Source organism: Tursiops truncatus, chromosome 9 (genome assembly GCF_011762595.2).
Source record: "Tursiops truncatus isolate mTurTru1 chromosome 9, mTurTru1.mat.Y, whole genome shotgun sequence".
Classification (NCBI taxonomy): Eukaryota; Metazoa; Chordata; class Mammalia; order Artiodactyla; family Delphinidae; genus Tursiops; species Tursiops truncatus.
The window spans coordinates 26,673,562-26,691,590 of NC_047042.1; the positions used below are offsets into that span (position 1 = coordinate 26,673,562).

An 18,029-nucleotide genomic window follows, 5' to 3' on the forward strand; every position below is an offset into this window, starting at 1 on the left:
CACATACTAATAGAGAATCAGTTGACTATTCACTTTCCTAAAATTTCTTGTTAAAAATTTGTTATTGCTTCTTTATTATCTTCAGAATCCACACCACTATTGCTGCTACTATTGCTATTACTACTACTGCTACTACTAGTGATACTAGCTAACGCTTATTGAATTTTTTAAATATTCTGAAACATAAGTGCTAGGTCACTGATTTCTCAGGACAGTTCTATCAAGGAGGGACAATTGTTATCATCCCCATTTTCCAGATAAGAAAACAGGGATAAATAACTTACTCCATGGGACACACATCAACTAAAGGTTGGAGTTACGATTTGAATGAAGCTAGTCATGCTTCATGGTTATTAACAAATAACGAACAGTTATCCAAGAAGACACCAGAAGCCGCTAAGTATTCTGGTGAATTCCAGGGGTAGAGGTACAGGCGTGTCACATTGTGGTTATTGTCAAACATATTTTCATAGGGGCTACTTGTCTCTTTTTACAATGCACCTGCATCATATAGCTATTCGTCTGGTAAAATGTCTATAAATTACTTATTATTGCTTCTCAACAGGGTTGAAAAGTATTTAATACAATAATTAATTACAATGCTAAATGTTTTAGGGGCCTTATGCAACCAAACTATACGTGTAAATATATTTCAATTTGGCATACACATGCACACATATACTCTATTAAATAAATGTGTTTACGACAAAATAAATTTTTAACTATATGGCCACTTCCCATGTAAATAATGTGATTCAGATGTGATAAATTAATAATGAATGCCACTCTCTTGAACAATATTAGTTTCGGTGATTCAGGCTTCTGTGGCTAGAGCCGGCAGACTGTGCCATCTGGTGTACAGAGTGGGTGCTGCCATGAACAGTGAGACAACAAACTCATGAATCCAGAAATCCATAGTCTCAGAATTCAATTAATTTTACTCATTACATTTACGTGATGAGATCAAACATCATGAAAGAATGTTAAGTGTTGGGTTTTTTGGGGGTTTTTTTTCAGATAAGAACTGGAAGGTTTTAGCTGTCTTTAACAATAGAGGCATTGGTAATTACCTGTAGCCATGATATTAGGTATTAACCCCCCTTTTCCTTCTTCCCTTCTCCCCATCTCGCACCACACACATGCATGTATGGTATCACCTCAAAACCTTGTCCACTGATGAGGCATTACAATTATTTGTTCAAGTGATTGTCCCGAAACATACCAAATGAAACGTTAAAAACAGTAGTAATAAACAGAAAGAACATGTGGTCTTCTTAAGAGGAAAATCATAGAGACAGGTCCACTCTCACCACTTTTATTCAACATAGTTTTGGAAGTCCTACCTAATGGCAATCAGAGAAGAAAAAGAAATAAAAGGAATCCAAATTGGAAAAGAAGTAAAACTGTCACTGTTTGCAGATGACCTGATACTATACATAGAAAATTCTAAAGATGCTACCAGAAAACTACCAGAGCTCATAAATTAATTTGGTAAATTTGCAGGATACAAAATTAATACACAGAAATCTCTTGCATTCCTATACACTAACAACAAAAGATCAGAAAGAGAAATTAAGGAAACAATCCCATTTACCATCACATCAAAAAGAATAAAGTATCTAGGAATAAACCTACTTAAGGAGGCAAAAGACCTGTACTCTGAAAACTATAAGATGCTGATGAAAGAAATCATAGATGACACAAACAGATGGAAAGATATACCATGTTCTTGGATTGGAAGAATCAATATTGTCATAATGATACATTGATTATTAAGCTATATTTGGACTCGATAGATAATGACCAACTTCAGCATCATGAAATATTCTCCTAGACATTTTTCTCTCCAATCTTGATCATAACTTAAACAAAAAATAATTGTCTAGAACAATGCAGACCCTTGTCTGTTCCCTATCCCCCAATTTTCACCTCAAAATGCACACACAGTCTGCCTTACACTCTGAAAGCAAACTGTGTAGTCCCTCATTTCCTGGGAAATAAAGCAACGTTTAACAGACAGGGCATCAATACATTTTCTTTTTAAATACAGAAAATCTCTGCCGTTCTTTCAAGACCCTATAAAGTTATAACACATCATTCTATCAGAATAGGCTTTTCCCTTTTATTGCAGCAAGGGTGTCAGTCTCTAGAATGCCTCTATAAAAACATTGGGTTAGGGGATATTTAATAAAATACCTAAGTTCTGCAGATAGGATGAGAGCAATTGTTGGTAGAAAACAACAGGGCACAAAATAAGAGTGGGGATGAGGGTCAGGAAGAGAAGATAGAAAAGGAAGAAGGGAAGTAAGGTGAAAATGAAGGAGTAAATGCTCCCATTTCCCAAGCTGGCCTCGGTGTAGCTGACCGTGCGGTACCCTAGTTTAAGGAAGCTGCCCCACGCTCTGCCCTGTGTAATAAAGCTGAGCCACACTTAGAATATCTGCTCTTAGGAACTCCTCTGCTTTTTGAGTTTTTAAGGTTCTTTTTTTTTCCTGCAGAAATACCTTTCTCCATGTTCTCTATGTGGCAAACTCTCACTAATCCTTTGAATCACAGCTCAGGTTTGGGAGTTATGCAACTCCCATTCGATGCCCTAAAGCACATGCATGTAACGGGTCCCCATGCCAGTTACAGTCGCATCACTTGGGAGCTTGCTAAAATATAAATGATTCAGATATACTAAATTAAAATCACATTGGACAAGATCTTCAGATTTGTATGTACATTAGAGTTTAAGAAACGTTTGTGGGCTTCCCTGGTGGCGCAGTGGATGAGAGTCCGCCTGCCGAGGCAGGGGACACGGGTTCGTGCCCCGGTCTGGGAAGATCCCACATGCCGCGGAGCCGCTGGGCCAGTGAGCCATGGCCGCTGAGCCTGCGCGTCCGGAGCCTGTGCTGCGCAACGGGAGAGGCCACATCAGTGAGAGGCCTGCGTACCTCAAAAAAAAAAAAAAAGAAAAGAAACATTTGTATTATGTTTTAAAAATTTATGTACATAGAATCCCTTCCATTTTACTGTGAGCAACTTTTGGTAAAATATTGTGATTTATTTATATTTGAATCAAATTCTCCCATCATTATATTTGTTCAATAAATATTTTACAAATAAAACAATATGACTAGTATGTAGCTAAGAAAAATTACTCTAAAGAATTCTAAATTTCAAATGCTGATCGAGAATTATTACCAATAGATACTTAATGAGTATATCTTACTACTTACAATTTTCAAAGCAACTAGTAGTAACATCATTTTTCTAACATTGCTAATCAACTAAGACTTGTATTAATCCTGATACGTTTATTTAACTGGGAGAATAAAATTATTCCTTTGACTTTTCCAGGATAGACATTTTTAAAAATGAGGACTCTTTGGTAAGATTACACCTTAGTCATAATTAGGATGACTGTCTCATAGCCTTCCTCTCTATAGCCAGGAGACAGCACTAAGAAAACCGTACTTCAGCAATTGTCTACTGTCTTGTTCTCTTAGGTCTGAGAAAGCATACTAAGCTCAGTTCAGAAAAAATAAATTACCAACTTTATTGTAAAGAAGCAGCTTGTAAATTATCAGAAAGTTAGAAAATCTATTTTCTCCCTTCTCATGGATTAAAATCATATTGTCTCTAAAAATTAGTATTTAATTTTCTTTTGGAAAAGATGTGTGTGCATTTGTGTGTGTGTGTGTGTGTGTGTGTGTGTTTGGTCCAACGACTATGCTCTGGACGGTTGAAATAATAAACAGATGTGCCTACACCTCCCATTGAAAGAGAAATCTTTAAATAAACCTGCTTTGGAAGGACTAAGCCCTTACTGGACTTTATGGTGAGATTAAGAGCAGCCACATGCCCTACACCTTGACATTCCAAGTTTCTAACATGATTTTGCAAGTTTTGCTGCAAACCAGCTCTTGTGCTACTTTTAAAGGAATGTCTCAGAAATGAGGAAGTGCACTACTGGTGAAATGAAGTACAGAAGGATGGGCACAGGGTAAGACTAACCTTTTGGATAGAAGGGTTTTAAACAATGGGTGGAGTGCTAGAGGCTAGGAAAATGTTTGAAGTTTACTTCTTTAAAAAATTGAAAGTTTAGAAATTGTAGTTTATATCATGTTTTGTAATCACACATCAATTTTTGTGGCCCATAAAATAAAAATATGGGACATATTTGATCTATTTTTAAAATATACTTCTAAAAGTAGGGAATAAAATTTTGTAAATAAAATTAATCCATACAAAACAAGGTAGAGTCACCTCTAAACTTTGATTCACATTATCTCTTGGTGTAATAAATATCAAAGGAATTCACAGAAATAAGTGTGCCAAGCTCAGTAATTGACTGTGTTCATCCATATATCTGATGAATTTGCACATTATATAAATAACATTTTACTTTACTTGTGTGAACTCTGCGCTGATATCTAGCATCCCCACCATCCCCTTGCAGTTTGAAAATTTTCAGTCTTCCATCATAGTTGTCAAATATTTGGCTAAGCATGACAGCATCAATGAATTCTCTTTATGCTCTGTTATTCTCTGCCTTTTTCACTTTTCACTTGGAAGAAACAAGCGCAGGTGTAGAAATAGACTCACAAAATTTCTAATAACTGTCAGCACATAATTAAATGGTCCAAATGCTAATGCCTGAGATTGCTGGTGAGTAAACTCAAATATTGTTTCCATTAAAAACAAATGTGAACATTTAGCATTTTGAGATACAGTAAATAACAGAAAAATAATTAAAATATCTGAATTGTGGCCTTATTAAAATAATATTTGCTCAGCATCGTTAATTATTAGAGAAATGCAAATCAAAAGTACAATGAGTGTCACCTCATACTGTTCAGAATGGTCATCATCAAAAAATCTACAAACAATAAATGCTGGAGAGGGTGTAGAGAAAAGGGAACCCTCCTGCACTGTTGGTGGGAATGTAAATTGGTGCAACCACTATGGAGAACAGTATGAAGGTTCCTTAAAAACTAAAAATAGAACTATCATATGATCCAGCAATCCCACTCCTGGGCATATATCTGGAGAAAATCACACTTCAAAATGATATATGCACCCCAATGTTCATTGCAGCACTATTTACAACAGCCAGGACATGGAAGCAACCTAAACGTCCATTGATAGAGGAATGGATAAAGAAGATGTGGTGCATATATACAATGGAATATTACTCAGCCATAAAAAAGAACAAAATAATATTATGCCATTTGCAGCGACATGGATGGACCTAGAGATTGTCATAATGAGTGAAGTAAGTCAGACAGAGAAAGACAAATATCATATGATATCACTTATATGTGGAATATTAAAAAAATGGTACAAATGAACCTATTTACAAAACAGAAATAGTCACAGATGTAGAAAAATTACTTACGGTTACCAAGGGGGAAAGGAGAGGAGGGATAAATTGGGAGATTGGGATTGACATATACACACTACTGTATATAAAATAGATAACTAATAAGAACCCACTACACTATAGCACAGGGAACTCTATTCAATACTCTGTAATGACCTAGATGGGAAAAGAACCTAAAAAAGAAAAAAAAAATCCTCTCAGGAAAGATTTAACACATTTCTCTCAGAAAAGCTGTAATACAATTGATTTTAATGATATTGTAAATGATATTTACAGTTGTTTGTTGCTAGTATATAGAAACATTGACCATGTATTGCATGCTCTTTCTAAATTCACTTATTAATACTAATATTTTATAGAGTCTTTTGAATTTTCTAGACATACTTATGTCACCTGTGATAAAATAATTTTACTTTTTTTTCTCCAGTATTTATAGCTTTAAGTACCTTCTCTTTAATTCTCTTCTCTTCTCATTGGCAAGGACTTTCAGTACAAAATTGAAAAGAAGTAGTGAGAGTGGATATCCTTATCTTTTTTTCCAGACTGAAAGAGAAAGCATTATATAGTTCACCTTTTAGGATGATAGCTATAGATTTTTTGGTAGATATCCTTTATGAGATGAAGAAAGATCCCTTCAATTTCTAGTTTTTTTGAGAATGTTTATAATTAATGGTTGTTGAATTTTATTAAGTGCTTTTTCTGGAGATGATCTTATCATTCTTCGTCCTTATTATTAACATAATAAGTTATATTGATTGCCTGGGAAATGATAATTAATTTCAAATTCATGAAAAAACTCCTACTTAAAACATGGTGCTATATATACATGTATGTGTGTGTGTATAAAGATAGGATTATAAGTATTTGGTCTGTGGTCTTATAACTAAGTATATTGGAAATGTTATAATTTTCCATTCTTGCAATGGTCATACCACATATGACCATAATTACATTATGATTATGCTGGTTTCAAAAAAATTAACCGGGAAGTATTTCTTCCTTTTCTATTTTCTAGTATAGTTTGTATAAAAGTTACATCATTTATTCATTTAATGTTTTGAGAAGTTTAGTTGTGAAGACATCTGGGCCTGGAGTTTTCTTTTGGGGAAGGTTTCAAGTTATGATTTCAATTTCTTTTAAATTATCTTCTAGATTGCAATTTTTATATTCTATCCTCAAGCCCAACTAAAGTTAAGAATAATAGCGTAGAGTAGGTGTTGAGAGGTGAAACTCAGGTAAACATAAAAACTCAGGGCATGTGGGAAGGGTATCACTTCATATATAAGTTCAACTTATTGATGTCAGAAAATATGGGGTGATATGGGGGACTCATGTTCCAGTTACAATGAACATGAATTATACTTATGATTTTAAAAACAGTACATTTTACTAAGAAATGGAAAATGTTATGAAATGTCAACAAATTTTAGAAGTTTGAGGAAATTACTGATATGCTTTTCCAGATTGTTTTTATATTTAAATGTAATGATTTAAATTCACCTGTGCTAAAAACTATCAGTTGTCAATATGCTTTCCTCCCTCTCTGCCCCCCCCACACAAACAACCTACATATTTCAGAAAGCTTAATCAATTTCTTTGCATTTGGTTTTAATTATGTCCCCTGATTGGCCCTTCCATGTCTGAAAATCAAGGATTTTCCTTTTGAAATAATTTAAACAATTTGTTTTATATTAAGTACATCTACCATAAGTTTGCTTGCTTTGAAAGCAGTCATGCCTTTCTAATTTGAACTGGCCTGAGAGAGACAGAGAGAGAGAGAGAGAAAAGCATACTTACTTATTCTTTATTTATTTAGTCCAGAATTTTTACCAGGGTCATCCATGAAACAGTTCCATATGCTACTGCACAAAATAATACATTTTTATTAAATGACCTAGTTTCCTTGGTGATGTGATATTAACTATCATTTTCCTAAAGCATGGTAAAGAATAAAAAATTGAGTAATTATTTGTATTGGTATCCCTTTCCCAAACATACAATTAAGCCTTAAGAAAGTTATTTTTCCACTTTGTGTATTGCTTACTATAGAAAATAGATTTAAAATGCTTTCTCTTGACTTCATTTATTTAACAATTTTTTTTATTAAGCACCTACTATATATTATATGCTGAGTTTTGTGATGTAATGAGGATTGGTAAACGTCTAATTACTCTCTTGGGCTAAAATAATGCTAGGTGTTTATTTTTACACAACATGATTTAGCATACAACTCATCAGTTTTAAGTAAAGAATCCTAAATTATGTATTTCACATGTTAATCTATAAAAAGCCATAGGAGAATAATGTGCTAAATATTATTTTTGTCAGACAGAATTTTTTATGACATAATTGCATCTAAGTATTTCATTAAGCATCTGATTAAAACATGAGGCAGATTTGTTTTTAATTTAATGTTCATTGGGTAGTATATTTCACAAAGAACTTTTAATACAAATAGATTCATCATCTCAGTTGAGCAGATAACCTTTTGCATTTTGCTTAAAGCTCTTAGCCTAGTTTTAACTATAACTTCATCCTTAGAAAATATTAATAAGTTATCAAGTTTTAAAACATCATTTAAGAGTTTAATATGGTTTTTGTACTTCAGAATCAGTATTCTATCCACTAAATTGTAAGTTACTTTTATAATGGGGATATATCTCATTCTCCTTGGAACCCCTGACACCAAGAAAAGGTTAGACATTCAATAAATATTAATCGAAGGAGTCAAAAATGTAATATACTTTCTTTTCTTTGTCATTAATTTGGAAATTAATGACAAAAAAATCATAATTTTGTAATGTCACCAATTAAAATTTATTCAATGGTGGAAAAAAACCTTGTAATGGGACATATTTAAAATAAACCAAAGAACTTGGATGCATCTGTACTTAATTTCAGTGTAACCTTTCCCTATTGTGAATACTGAAAATCTATTACCTTATCTTCTACTTTACTGTTGTCTTTTTGATCAGAAGCTGAGACTCCTTCCAGATTTTAGCTACTGAACAAGGGGACCTCGTTTAGAGACCATCTCATCAGAAAGTTAGTTCCAGAGAGTCAAATCTCCCCTAAGTTTGTCCCTTCATGACAAAACAATTTACGTAAAGCAAGACTTTTCCATTTCTCACTTCTCCTTACTTAAATCTAAACCAAGTTTAACCATCTTCTAATTAGAAAATGGAGACTGATACTTACTTTCATTTTGTTGTAGTTAAGGCAATTTTAATTTCAAGGATTCATGAGTCACTTAAACAAAGACTGAGTAGGGGGTTGTTATGTAAGAAACCAGGACTCAAGAGACTTTGAGGAATGGACATAGGTAGAGACTGGTCTTACAGAACCTGGAACGCTGTCAGAAACTGAACTTCACCTATGTCTCTCAGAGTTTTCAGGTCCCCAGTTTCTGCTTCTCCCTGCTTATTTGCTATACTTTCCTGTTTCTGTCAGTAGAATGGCTTCCTCTGCTTATTTATCACCCTTAAATGACTCTAAGCTCGCAGACTTTATCCCAAAATATATCATTTGGCTGGCATCCATGATTGGTTGATTACATTCTGTGTTTTTAAAATTCTTAAGAGAAATAATCTGATTGGCTCAATTCAGCCTATGAGTCCCTCCTCCACCTGTGAATTTTGTGTCTATCCTAATGTGACCAGTAATGTTCAGGTCTATGGATTTATGTGATATCAGGACAGCCAAATCCAGAAACTCTACATGGGATAAATGCTCTGCAATGGGCTGTGAATGAGGCAGGCAAATATACCTACATGGTTGGTACAATACTGAGTCAATTTAAAGAAAGCAGTTGCCAGTGTTCACTGCATGGTGGAACGTGAGGCTGTTTCCTTTCTTCTGTTTTTATTTTATTGCTCTCTGTTTAGAAGCTTTTCAAGGTAAGCTAACTTAGCACAACATTCAAATGGTTTTGAAATGATTATTTCTGTGTCACTTGTCTGCCTAGACTGCTTCTTTTTCCTCACTCGTCTTTTTTCTCCATTTTCAAATGCCCACAACCTGCATGATGATGACATGAAAATAATTGAGAAATAATTATAAAAACAGATTTTTAAATGTAATATTTCTAAAGACTTTGTTTATATCTTTTCCTTGCTCTCATCCCCCAAATGGTGACAATGACACATAAACGGAGGCAGTATAGCATGGTGGCCAACAGTACAGGCTCTGGAGTTAGAGACTATTTAGTTTCTTATTCTAGCTCCACCTCATTCAAGCATTATCATCGTGCACCAGCTGCTTAACCCATGTAAATTGCTTAATACATATAGTTTACAACATATATTAGGCACAAAGTAGATGCTTAATAAATATCGACTATTACTATGACTACCACTATTAGTACTAGTGTTCATTACTACCATAACTGTTATTATACTACTACTACCAGTAGTAATAAATTATCTTTAAAGTTTATTAGTTCCTTAGAGTTTGCAAATTAAACATATTCAATCACAGTTTTGTGACTTTTCTATGAAGAAGAATATGTACAATTTTAACTGAGCCTTGTCAATAACTTTCTGTAAACTTTATCTTTACTGAATATTTGTCCATTGGGAAAATGCTATGTGCTAAATTGAGATGCACTCAACAACTTTTGCTCTGTTCATCACATGAAATTTGTCATTTTGGGGGCTATATCACTGCATGTACCATACAAATACTCCCTTCTAATGCTTCGTTCTAATCTTTTTTTTTTTTTTTGTGGTACGCGGGCCTCTCTCTGTTGTGGCCTCTTCCGTTGCAGAGCACAGGCTCCGGACGCGCAGGCTCAGCGGCCATAGCTCGTGGGCCTAGCCGCTCCGCGGCATGTGGGATCTTCCCGGACCGGGGCACGAACCCATGTCCCCTGCATCGGCAGGCGGACTCTCAACCACTGCGCCACCAGGGAAGCCCCGCTTCATTCTAATCTTGATTGACATTTTAGAATACATCAAGGTTTTTAAGGGAGTGGATTAAATTATCTAGCTTTTACTTTTTTACAACTTTCATTTTTATATAAATTAAATTGTTTTCAATTGTCTTACAAAAGAATAAAAAGTAATTGAATATATAACATTCAATTTGAGTGAAAATTGTATTCTTTTATTGGTTAAATGTTTTACTGTAGCCTAGGAAATGAAGCTTCTTGACGGGTAAACTTCCAACATGAATTCTGCTATCAGAGGTCTATGTGGATTATGGGTTCTACATTTTTGATTGTACCCATCATATTCTTAGGGAAAAGAAAGTACAAATGAAGTGCGGATATTGGACAATGTTTAAAAGAAAGCACACATCGATTTCTTTATAAAACCCGGGTGAAATATCATTAGAATAGTAGACATGAGCAAAATATGAATCAAGCATGCACATAAATTATAAATGCTGAACAATCTTTTCCATTGAGATAATTCATATTGTGGCAACCTTGATTTGCCTAAAATTTAGGTTTCATGTAAATGTTTACATCACAAGTGCAAATCAAGGGAAAGATCTTTTTTAGATTAGTGTTACATTTGAGGATACACGACAGCTCAACTGCTGCAAAAGAACACTTTCTGGTGCCTCCAATCTTACTTCCAAGAATGGCATTCTTTATGCCTGTTCACTAAACTCTTTCCAGGAAGGGCTCTTTGAGCATGGCAGCTGGGTTAGAGCCGTCATGACATTTAAATTCTTTAGCTAGTCATCCTTGGGAGGAGGATTATGAAACAGATGTACGGGAAACCTTATATTTACATGCGACATTAGTAATTCAAGTGGAGGTGATAGAGATTAGACTTTTCTTTCACCTTTATAAAAGCCTGTTATGTAACTGAAACAATTATGCATTGCTCCGAATAGATAAGATAAAATTCACCAGTTATAAATATTTGAATATTTCAAAATAATTGAAAACAAATAGCTGTTTTCTTTTACTCCAGCTAAATTATCTTTGTTTTTCTCTCTTCTTTTTGCTTCTCTGGTCAGTAAGGCTTGTATTATGAATTAAGTGTTTTTGACCAAAAAAAAAGCCACCCCAAAACCCAACTGTTTTTGTTGTTTCTGTTTTCACAGCAGAAATAATGTTTTTTGTTGCAAGTGAGTGATTGTAGAAACTAAGCAGTTAATCGTTTTGATATCCCTGGTTCATTATAAATTTGATACTCTGGCAGAGTGTGCTCTTTATAATACTTTAAAGGAAAATGATAGTTACGTAAATCTACTATACTCTGTAAAAGTAAAATTAAATAGAATGGAATGAAACTATACTTACATGGCACTCAACTTATTTACAAAAAAGGGAGACTATCATATTTGCATTTGCACTGCCACACCTGACAGAAAGCACATTTCAGATACATCTTTAGGACGGTAAGTACCAGAGCCTACTATTGGTTAGGAGTTGTCTTTTAATTGGAGGCTCAGAGGACAAGAAACATGGCTAAGAGAAAGGGTATAAGGGCTATTTTCAGAAAATGGGAATCAAGTTATTAACTTGATTACTCATTCAATGTGTCTTTGCAAAGCACCGTGCTAAGTTCTACTGGATATAGAGGGAGTAAAAAAAGCAAGTAAAACAGTACGCCTTCCTTTAAGTCATTTGAATTATAGAAAAGAGAACACTCATTTGCATGATTAATGTAAAGGACTGTACTGAGATGAGTTATGAGAAACACTTTGAGTAATGAGTTAAACTGAAAACTGGCCGCCTGAGTCCCACGTTGCTGCAGTATGAGCTGCTCTGAAATTTCATGTCAGTAGCAAGTCTAGAAAGACTGCCAGATGGTGGGGTAACTTCAATTCCATCCCTGGGTCAAAGTGGTGACCAGATGTAACAGATCTGAAAGAAGGCATTTAAGCCAGATGGAAAGGGATTTTTAAACACACACACACACACACACACACACACACACACACACACACACACATATAACACTTTTACTCTGGGTGTTTCAGGGAGTCTAGAATTCTGGTGTGTCTTTAGTAAGCCATGACCATTGTGTCTATTTTCCAAGTAGAGTCTTTAAAAATTAAAGGGATTAATATTAAGAGGGCTACTAGTTGCATACTTATGTTAACAAAAATCATAGAACTCCATTTATTTTTAAAACACTGTAACATACTAGCTTGATTATTAATCGAGTCAGTGACAGTCAGTCTTGATGTGTCAGCACCAATGACCTTGAATCAAACTCCTCATTATAGTATAAACACATCCAGAAGATTTTTCTCCCAAATCCCCATCCCCTTTTGAGGCACTTGCTCCTTGACCTCTCAGTCTCCTGTGTGGACTTCCCTCTCTAGTTCTCACGTCCCATCCATAAATAGCCTTCTCCCTGCTAGTCATGCAAACCAGTACCTTCTGTGATAACCTTCCTCTGAAGCATGTGGTCTGAATATCTGAACAGCCCTCTGGAAATAAAACAGTGACCTCTTAAATCACTGAAAACACACATACTTTTAATTCATTACTGGGCTCATAAGAAAACTAGGAAATTTTTAGGGACAAATGAAATAAAACAATCAACAAAAACAACAATAATAAAAATAATAAAAAGAAAATGAAAAAGAAAATAGAAACCAAAATGAATAAATGTTCAAATAAGAGTTTACATCCATAGATCTGCAGTAAAGGAATTTTTATCAGATATACTTAAGGAAGAGGAAAAAGGACCTGAGAGGCAAAAAGGAATAATGGGCAAAGAAACAAGTAAATCCATAAGTAAACTGAAATATATATTGTCTATATAATAACAGTATAGTCTAATTATATATTTAATAAGATATACAAATAATATTCTATATAACAGTAACATATAAATCAGTAAAGGAGAGATCAGAATTAGAGTGTTCTAAGTACCTTGTATTATTTGGTAGGGACTTGAGATATTGAATCACTTTAGAAAACTGTTAAGTTAAATATATGGGATAAAATTTCAAAGTATTTCTAGTCAAAGGGAGATTAAAAGGAAGAAACAATCAGTATGCCAAAAAAGTAAAATACAAGAAAAATGGAAACAGAAAAGTGACACATTAAGAATGGTAAATAATGGTGGTAGAAATAAAGTAAAATAAAAATGGTGGAAATGAGTCCAAATGTGTCAGTTATCACAGTAGATGTAACAGGCTAAGCTTGACAGAAGATAGAGGTTATCAGATAGAATAATGAAGTAAAATCCATCTGTGTGTATAATACCTGTATAAGAATAGTATGGGAGATGCAGAAACATATTCAGTGGCAAAACTATGAAGTAATTAGTCAATGTCAGAGTATAGGACATTCCAAGGACAGCTGTCCACAAGCCAGCGCCATGAAAATGGTAGTGAAGTTGCAGTGGGAGCGATCAGGTTGAGAGTGAAATCTATTTATGTGTGTCCTGAGACACGTACAACTAAATTCAATAATTGTACCTTGTTTCAATCATGATTTAGATAAACCAACTGTAAAGAGACACAGTTTAGGCAATAAGGGGAAATTTGAACAGGAGAATAATGGTAAAGTCAGTTTGAGTTGGATAAGTTAAGTTTTGAGGCCTGCACTTCAGACGGTTCAAGGGATGGTTGAGAAATGCAGTTTATGCATTTAGGGTACAAGTATTGCAAAGTTACAGTCTGCATTTTCAGTGAAAGACAAAGGGATCATAACCCACAAGGTTAACTATTTCATGTAATTGGCGTGTACATCTGAAGCATTTTATATGTTTCTTTGACTCTGTGTTGTTGGCTTAATTCTATATGGGTTCTGAATCAATGTAATATAGTACATTTCTTTAATATTAAAATGTATAATCTAGTTTACTACTACATAAAAATCAACTATCCCAATATATTTTCCTCCAGTATAGAGTTATTTTAATGTCATAAAATACAAACAGAAAGGCTTGATTTTATAAAACTCCACCACCAACACATTGTGTCCTTAAGGGCTCCCTCCTTACCCACAGATTAAATCACCAACATTCGTTACAGCTTTCCTCCCATCCCTTGTTCTGGGTGTGTTTCCAGGCTGGATTCCAGGATCCAGCACACTCTTCCTACGTATCACTAAACCTTAAATCTGCTTCCTGACTTTTCCTTTGGGTTTAACATTTAACATGTTGAGAACACATTTATGTCTCCACATGACACTCCACCTTCATTACTCTTTGTGTTTGCATCATGCAAAACTCAACCCCAATTATAGCTACCATAATGCTCTGGTCTCAGGTTCCCCGACCAGATAGGACCCAGATGTTTACTCATCCAGTGAAAGAGACTGTGCATCTATCTTGGAAGAACGGAATTCTAAGTCTATTCTATACTATGATAAGTCCTTCCAGCCAGATTATTACAACGCTCATATATCATGTCCAGATGGTCAAATATGTGCGATGTGTGATTAAACAAAATTGATATTGACCATGCAAGGGAACATACAAGTGAATACTGGGTTTTTGCTATATCTGTGACATGAATCAAGTCTCTTTATCTTTCTGGGCCTTTTTTTTTTTTTTCTTACTTATTTATAAAGTTTGTTAATACTAGGCTTTTTCTAAGATTCCTGCCTATTGTATCTTGCTTCTGTATCTTTCTTCACGATGCGTCCTATGTCTGGAAGCTTTTCCTGAGTGGTCAGTACTGTCAAACTGACAACCACATTTGTGTTCCAGTAGCACCTATGTTATGACTCTTTTACAATGACTACAACATTGTCATTGTTTTGTCTCTTACTGAACTGAAAGCCTCTGATTCATCTTTATTTTCTCCGTGTTCATCATGGTGTCAACACCTAACGTGTGTTCATTAAATATTTATTGCAAGTATGAATGGGTGAATGCCTAAAAAATTATAAAGAATATATTTTTAAAATTTGTATCATTATGTTTGTATCATCATGTAGTCTAGTTTTTTTGGGTTTTTTTAACCGTGCTGTCTTGACCCAGTTTTGAAGCCCTGATTTGAGGTCGATCAATTTTTTTTCTTGAGCAGCTAATCAAGTTCGTATCCAACTGACCACGTCCTTTACTGGGCTCTCACACTCCAAGCCACAGTGCATCAGCCCTAATCACTCCAAGGCTAGGTAAAAGACTGGAGACAGCCTCTAGGCCTAGGATCCCACAAAATCATTCAGGTTAGCCGATCTTCAGGGAACCTGAGAAATCTTGCTAACCCCACCCTGCTAGCCTTACCTAAGCTGCCTCTTACAGCTCCAGTTTGCTGTAACTCTTCCCCTGGGTACAACCCCCTGTTGGCCTTACCTGGAAGCCTTCTCTAGTTTGGAGCTGTAAGTAACCAAAACTTCTGCCTTCCATCTTTCCAAGTGTTAGTGCGTTGTGATATCCTGCCACCAGAAGAATCTTTAAGTCTTATAAAGCACATGACGACCCTTACCTAAAAGCTATGTGCATCACATAAAAACAATTCAATTAACATTTACATTCAGGACTCTAGATAAGAAGTGCTCCTTAACATTTGGGAACAAAAAAATTCATAATCAAAAACCTTGAAATAACTGCCCTGAAGTGGACAAAGAAAATGCTGCCAACTATTATTTTTTGCTAGCTTTCAAACCCCTGAAAAGAAGAAGTTATGCCTTATTCCCCGCTTATACGCCTCACATATACCTAGGTGCATAATAGGAACATAAAGACAATTACCAACAGATTGAGCTCAGGACAAATCATAAACCTTCTTTCTTAGATTGGCCTTTCCAAGGAAATAATTCTTAGTCTTATATTTTTTCTGTGTGAACAATATAGTAGAATCTAATTATATTAATTTAACGTGGTCTTAATAGACTAAATAACATAGATAAAATAGATCAAATAACAGAGAATATACCTACAATCAAATTCAGACATAAATAGTATGTTATTTTAAACTAAGCTGGCTGCAACGAGTGTTCTTTTTTTGCAGTTTCCAGCATCTGCTGAATTTACTGTATAGGTTGTATTGTCCTTACATTTTGGCAGAAACATAAGAGAAAACATATTTTCCTCACTGCCCCTCACACCCTTTGATTGGAAGGTTCCACTACTCTATTTGTACATTTTCCAATATACTTCTTATAGCATCCATATGCTAGCTTTTTATGCCTATTAATGCTTTCTTTACTCTGGGCACCCTTCCAAACACACTACTTTGAAATATGGAACTCCTTATTTAGTTATATAGCCAATATCTAAAAGCCTCAACTAAGAAAAGATTTCCACCAGAATTTCTGAAGGTACTGCTAAGATCAATCAAGGCAGCCACTCAATGAGTGTGGAAAAGAATCTTACAACAGCTCAGGAAACCACCTCATAAAGCCTCTACCGAGGAGAACACAACAGAAGACAGAGACTACAAACCACCAGAAGGGAAAACTGTAGCCAAACTCCACAGCAACAGATGGAGAAGAAATGCTATTGATTGAATGCACGGGACAGCTCTACACCCCACTGTAGCCCTCTGAAACACAGGGATGGAATAGAAACGTAGACTTCCTTCTCTAAGATATGGAAGATAACCCATAGATTATTCAGACACTTTTGCTCAAGAAAGGCTCATGGCTAAGAGGAACTTGTATATAAGCTTTCGGAAAAAGTATAGACATGAAGCAAAAATACACTTTGGATGGGGATAAGTGATGCTGCTTCTTTTCCAGATGTCTGCCTATTTTCCCTGCCAGAAATTTTAAAGATTTGTATAAAAGTTTCCTTAAAATGCTTACCAACGCTGTGTGAAAGAAAGAGCAAGGCACATAATGACTTCATCTCAGAGTGAATCGTAATGAACAAGATACTGCATCATTAGGAAATATGAGTCTAGAGAAAGCAGAGACCAGGGCTCTCTGGACAATGGCAAAGCCTCTGCTCACAGGAGTAGAGGCTTTTGATCCAATTGTAAGTTTTCTCCTTTGTAATGATGACGTTCCATCTCCAGCATTCAGGAGGTAAACATTTTAAAGTAACTGGTTATGTCACTTGAAAATCAAATCCCAGAGATGCTGGCTGGAAGCCAAAGAGTTACTCCCAGATGCACAAGAAAGTGGTTGCAGCATATAATTAGGTTAATGCTGGACTACACTCTGCTTTTAATGAGTTGGCAACTCCAGTGACTGCTGTGCTTTAAGTAGGTTGGTGCCTGGGAGGAAAATATACCTTATGGGACTTAGCAGGAGACAAGCCCCAGAAAGCAATTGACGGGCTGGGATTTCACAAACCTTTCAAATAATGGAATCATAGAACAGAAAGGTCATCTGTTTGGGTTCCTGACACTACATGGGTTTTAAGTTTGAAAGATAAAATCCAGTCTACATTTTCATTTAGGTCTCCAAAAAAGGAGGCTCCGTCGTCTTCTCTGGCAAATGTTTTAAGGTATATCAAAAAGTTCTTCCATATGACTCCTCAAAATCTCTTTGTTGTAGTTAAGCCCCAGTAAATTTCTTTCTCATAACATCCTTTCATATACACACGTATGATTCCTACATATTAACTCAAAATATCCGTATGTCTCTTTCATGTAGAGTCACTTTCTATGTCTGAAACTGTTAATTATTTTTCAGTGGTTCAAAATCGATCATAATTCCCTAAATTCCAAATTCTGACAACATGGAAAGTATTACCATGGTTCTTGGATTTCCTGTTAAAGTTCTGGTCATTTGCAATAAACAACAAATTCTGGTTTATCTGACACTTTTGTTAATTGAAAGATACCA

The 18,029-nt window shown here is 35.1% G+C and overlaps 1 long non-coding RNA gene across 1 annotated transcript; it reads right to left on the reverse strand.

Annotated features, from left to right (window-relative positions):
* Nucleotides 1–5,810: 5,810 nt before the first annotated feature.
* LOC141279458 (uncharacterized) lies at nucleotides 5,811–12,974 on the reverse strand. The gene is made up of 3 exons (XR_012333712.1): nucleotides 12,711–12,974; nucleotides 7,166–7,227; nucleotides 5,811–5,911 (listed from the first exon to the last, which is right to left on the reverse strand). It is a non-coding gene; the product is annotated as an uncharacterized lncRNA (long non-coding RNA).
* Nucleotides 12,975–18,029: the final 5,055 nt, after the last annotated feature.